Source organism: Choloepus didactylus, chromosome 6 (genome assembly GCF_015220235.1).
Source record: "Choloepus didactylus isolate mChoDid1 chromosome 6, mChoDid1.pri, whole genome shotgun sequence".
Lineage (NCBI taxonomy): Eukaryota > Metazoa > Chordata > Mammalia > Pilosa > Megalonychidae > Choloepus > Choloepus didactylus.
The window spans coordinates 143,460,248-143,465,810 of NC_051312.1; the positions used below are offsets into that span (position 1 = coordinate 143,460,248).

Consider the following 5,563-nt stretch of genomic DNA (forward strand, 5'->3'; position numbering starts at 1 on the left):
TTAAGAATTAAGAAAATATACACTAAAATTTTCAATATACTTAGCAAGTAAATAGATAAATTATAAACATTTGGCTAATAATAAAAAGTCAGATTTCTCACGAATACAAAGAGGAGAGGTGGTTACAATAAAGCTAGTGGCTTTGGATTAGAATCAAAGATATCAACATAAACTCAAAAACTTTAATATATATCCACATAAATAGATAAAGAAATAGATATACATTCATGCATTTCCTTGCTCTGTTTGCTGAAATCCTAGAAGAAATACTACTTGGTAGCAATAAGCACATCTACTTTTCATATTATGGCTTCTAATAGCATTTTCCAATAAAAAGAATCTGGGTTGCTTGAAGAAATGGCTGAATTCAGAGCAAGGATGAAACTAAAATAGCTTGTGCTGACAGAAAATAAGGAAGTACTCAGGCAATTATAAGATATACCAAAAGGTCATATGAACAAGCCTGAAGGAGTTCCAACTGGTCAAATGTGGAAAAATTGGAGCAATAAAAGAAATAACGATGGTAACAGATTATAAACAATAATTCAATTAATTATCCAGGAGTCTATACATATATTTTAAAATGCTACTTACAAAGGAGTCCACACCCTAACTAATAATACCACCATCAAAGGTTCTTTTGATAAATGGGTTCTCACCCCCAGGAATGTGGATCAATCCTGGAATATGTCTTTCAGGGGACAGGATTCAAACTCAAACCGATCAGAATAAGGGTATTTAGAGGAGTCATCTTTTGCTTGTCTTCTCAAAGGAAAAATAATCCAACATACTATTCTAAGAAGGATAATCCCACAATTTTAATCAAAAAAATGCTTATTTCAAATTATAATTGCTCTCCCAGATGCGTTTGAGGTTTTATAACTTAAAATCCATGTGGGGTAACACACGAAATCCAACAAAAGTGTGATTTAGTTGTTTCCGGGTCCTCCGGCCTAAAGGCTTTAACCTTTCTTTAGGATCAAATAACTGAAAACATCATCTACCCAGGGAACTCCTTTAATATCCATAATATTCCTAGGGGCTTCCTTAGGGAGTTGGGAATATGGTAAGATTCAATTTCCCATCATTTTATAGTCTAACTTCTTATTTGAGTTTCATTGAACACTCACTATTTTATCTCCTAAAAGTACCATCCACTTTCTTCCCGATTCCCCAGAAATGTAACCAGAGCTTTTCCTCTTTCATTCCCCAAAACACTATAAATGACATGGTCATTGTGAAGTGTAAGTTTGATCAAAGCCTTATGTACAGCAGAGGATAATGAAAGCACACATGGCACAAGACACAAATTCAGGTTGCAATTTGCTTGTAAATGCTCTGTGACCGTTCCCACCCAGGGACCTGTAATTAAAGAAAATCTATCTCTTTAGACCCTGGCGTAGGACATGATGTTGGTCTCCTTTCTCTCTCATGTCCAAATTCATTGAAATGCAACCATCAGCAAACATTCCAAATTTGTTTTATTTTATCTTGCAGAAAAAAATCAGATTCCTATCCAAACTAATCATCTCTAAATTATACTAACCTCACAAACCTCCTCTCTTCCACAGAAGAAAACATTAAACTATTTTCATCAACAAAAATAGCAAATCCTCTCACAGAAATACTTGTAACCATACACGTTGAACAAAACACTGGAAACTTTCAAAAAGATATATTTTTTTTACCATATTTCAGGTAAACGGAATTAACAACAAAGAATAAAACAGAAGCACATTATATTAGAAAGAAAAAAAAAAAGTTGTATTCAGGACCTTAGAGATTTCTCTAAGCTTTATCAATGAGAAGTTGTGCAACTTTAAATACACCATTAACCTCTCTGGGTTTCACTTTCATGTACAAGCAATAAATATATATTGTACATTTATTATATATATCATATATTATATATATATATTTATATATGTATATTAAGGAAAGATATAAATTTCAAAAACCCTTTGTAAAAAATCTTAGTGCATAGAGTATACATTTCTTAAGGGGATTATTCTTGATTATCTTTATGGAACTTTTGATCTTTTCACCAAACCCTGGCATTTGAAGGAGACATATTCCTGTAAGTTGAAGATGAGAAGATAGTAGTGGGGACACTCTGTTTGATTCATGCTGTCACTGGAGCAATAAAACTGGTAGACAATGACTCACTGGTCTCCAATAACAAAGTGTAACCCTATAATAATTTTCTTCAGTCATTGCAGACCTGTTCATGTTATTCCAGAAGAAAAAAGAAAGTTCAACCTTCCAATGAAAAAACAGGTGAAATAAATTCCTTCTTTAATGTTATTCTCAGAGAAGAAAATGTTAGGAGAGGAAATTCTGCAAAGGGTCAGGAAAACTATAGCTATTCTAATAAAAGTAGAAAAAAATTGAGATGACTCAACTTCCCTTCACTATAATAAGAAACGTGAAAAGGATGCTACCAAATATATTGTAAATAAACACACTGAACCCCCTCCTCATTAAACTACCTTCAAGGAGATTCCATTTCTGATCAAAACTTTCTCCTATGTAAGGTTTCTCTCAGGGCAAGTTTAACATCTTTATTCCTCATGCTATAGATTAAGGGATTCATCATAGGAACCACACTGGTGTAAAAGACTGAAAAGATTTTTCCCTCACCCACAGACTGAGCAGAAGATGGTTGGAGATACACAAAGGAACTAGATCCAAAGAACAGAGAAACAGCAATTATGTGGGAACTGCAGGTCCTGAAGGCTTTGGACCTACCCTCAGTAGAATTGATATGGAGGATATTGCAGAGAATGAAACCATAAGAGATAAAGATGGTGAGACTGGGCAAAAAGATGTCAATGCCACTAACAATGAAGACCACCAGCTCATTGATATAGGTGCTCGTGCAGGAGAGCCGGAGCACAGGGAGGATGTCACAGAAATAATGGTTGATGGTGTTAGCATCACAGAAGGTCAGTCTCAGCATGCATCCAGTGTGGGCCACAGCACCAGAAAATGCCATGAAGTATGAACCAAACATAAGGTTGAAGCACACTTTATAACATTGCCATACAAGAGTGGATTACAGATGGCCACATAGCGATCATAGGCCATTGATGTCAACACATAGCATTCAGAGACGGCGAAAAAGCAGAAGAAGTAGAGCTGAGCCATGCACCCCTGGTAGGAGATAATATTCTTCTCTGATACGAAGTTCATCAGCATTTTAGGTGTCAATACAGAAGAATAACAGAGATCTGTGAAGGACAGGTTAAAGAGGAAAAAGTACATGGGGGTGTGAAGGTGGGAATTCAGCACAATTAGAACAATCAAGGCCAAGTTTCCCAGCATGGTGACCATATACATTGCTAGAAATAGGAAAAATAGGGGGAGTTGAAAATTTGGGTGGTCTATTAATCCCACCAGAATGAATTCAGTCACTAAAGAGCCATTTACAGGACACATTTTTCTCCAGGTGGATCTGTGGGATAAGAAAAAAGAGTTATATTAGAGGGCACCGCAGATATTCTCACAATACCTCTCCCAACAAGGGTGATTTAAAGACTGGGACTGTCCATGGCTAGCTCAACCCAGACTATAAAATCTGCCTTTACCATACTGTGATATTCAATGGTACTGAATTCTCCTTATTAGAGTCTTAAGGTGAATAGAGTTAAGAGCACCTCCAACTTAGTCTATAGAGCAAAAGACAGTGGTGCCATACAAAAACATTATTGATGGCAAAACCAATGGGGTTTGCAGTAGATGGACCAGGACAGAATCATCTTTCTCATTTCACGATCTCTCTGTCACCTGGGACCTCCCCTCACCATGAAAACTGGAAGCAGAGGTGTGATCTACCTAGAGATGGCCTCTAATGCAGATTAGAACTTCCTGGGGTGGTCACATAAATGATTTTGCAGGATCCACACTAAGGAAAGAGACTCTAAGAGAGGTTCAGCAGCTGCCCCAAGTCAGAGAGATAAAGACATACATGTACAAGAGTTAAAGTTCCCTCCATGGACTGGGAACTTACACACTGAAATACAGGAACCCAAAGTCTCTGAACACTCTCTGCTGCCCCCACAAACAGCTTCTTCTAGCTGATTCCTTTGAATGACAAGACTACACAAAATGAGAAGTGGCATGTCTTAGTCCCTGGATCTTCATATCAAAATAAGGAACACATACAGGAACATAACTCAGAAACTCACCTCCTTTAGACAAGAAAACCTACATACTTCTCAATCGCTGTTACTCTCCCCCATGTTCCTGGAAGGACAATTTGAAGCACTGAGATTGCATCCTTTGATTCTAATAGGATACAGACCAGATAATCTCTGATATGCCTTGGAAATAATTCTGATTAAAACTCTGAGTTCTCTAAGCAGCAGGGAAAAAAAGTTATTTATTATTATCACAATTACAACTTGATAAACCCAGGAGATTCAATTAAATTCATTCAATTATATGATGAACTTTGTTACAAAGAAGTGGAAATTTTGCTTAGTCTCCTCCCACAGAATAGATTCTTTGTGTAATAGGGAAATAGGGGGATTGTATTTACACACAAAGCCATGTTGTCTTCAATTATGGACTCAATATTTCTCCAAGTTTTCACTTCCCACTAGGGATTTGTATATGTCCCATTGGAGAGCTAAAAGAAACTCCATATCCACATCATATTCATCTCTGTAGGGAAATCTGTCTATTGTATTGCTTCTTTCCATCTTTTTGGTTGTGAGGATAGTTGTACACCTCTGTGAATACATTATAAATCATGGGGTTATAAATTTTAAATGTGTGGACTGTATGGTATGTGAATTACATCTCAATGGATTTATCAAAAAATAATAAAAGCAACCTCTTTATAAAAGGATTAAATAAAAAGTGAGAATATGAAAGTATTTTGAAATCAATGAAGCTGTAAATACAACCTATAATAAAAATGTGTAATATTTCAGTGCTTACAGGGATATTTATGGCACTTAAGTACCTATATTGGAAAAGAAGAGAGGTCTCAAATAAAATACTTAAGCTTTCATCTTATGAAACTATAACAGGAAAGGCAAGTTAAACCCAAATTAAGCAGACAAAAAATGAAATAATATTGAAGACAAGAGAAGATAACAAAATAGGAAACAAATAAACATTATATAAAGTCAATTAATCTAAAAGCTATGTTTTTAAGATCAAAAGAAGTGATTATCTTCTAGTCACACTGATCAGACATAAAAGACAAAAGACAAAACTATCACTATCAGAAATATGAGAGGACACAGCTACAGATACTACAAAATTAAAAGGAAAATAAGGGAATATTATGAAAGATGTATGCTAATAATCCTATCAACCAATGACATGAATGAACATTTGAAAGACACAAACAGCCAAAGCAAACTTATGAAGAAACATGTAATTAGGATGGCAATAGATGTATTAACGAAAATGAATCTTCCATTAATAATCTTCTCGGAAAGAAAACTCAAGGGCAAGAGAATATTACTTGAATCTACAAACCAATTATAGAAGAAATAATGCCAATTCTACACACACTCCTTCAAAAAAAAAATTAAAAAGGAGAGAAAAC

The 5,563-nt window shown here is 35.3% G+C and overlaps 1 pseudogene; it reads right to left on the minus strand.

The window, feature by feature from the left end:
• Nucleotides 1-2,512: 2,512 nt before the first annotated feature.
• Nucleotides 2,513-3,441, minus strand: LOC119536484 (annotated as a pseudogene).
• Nucleotides 3,442-5,563: the final 2,122 nt, after the last annotated feature.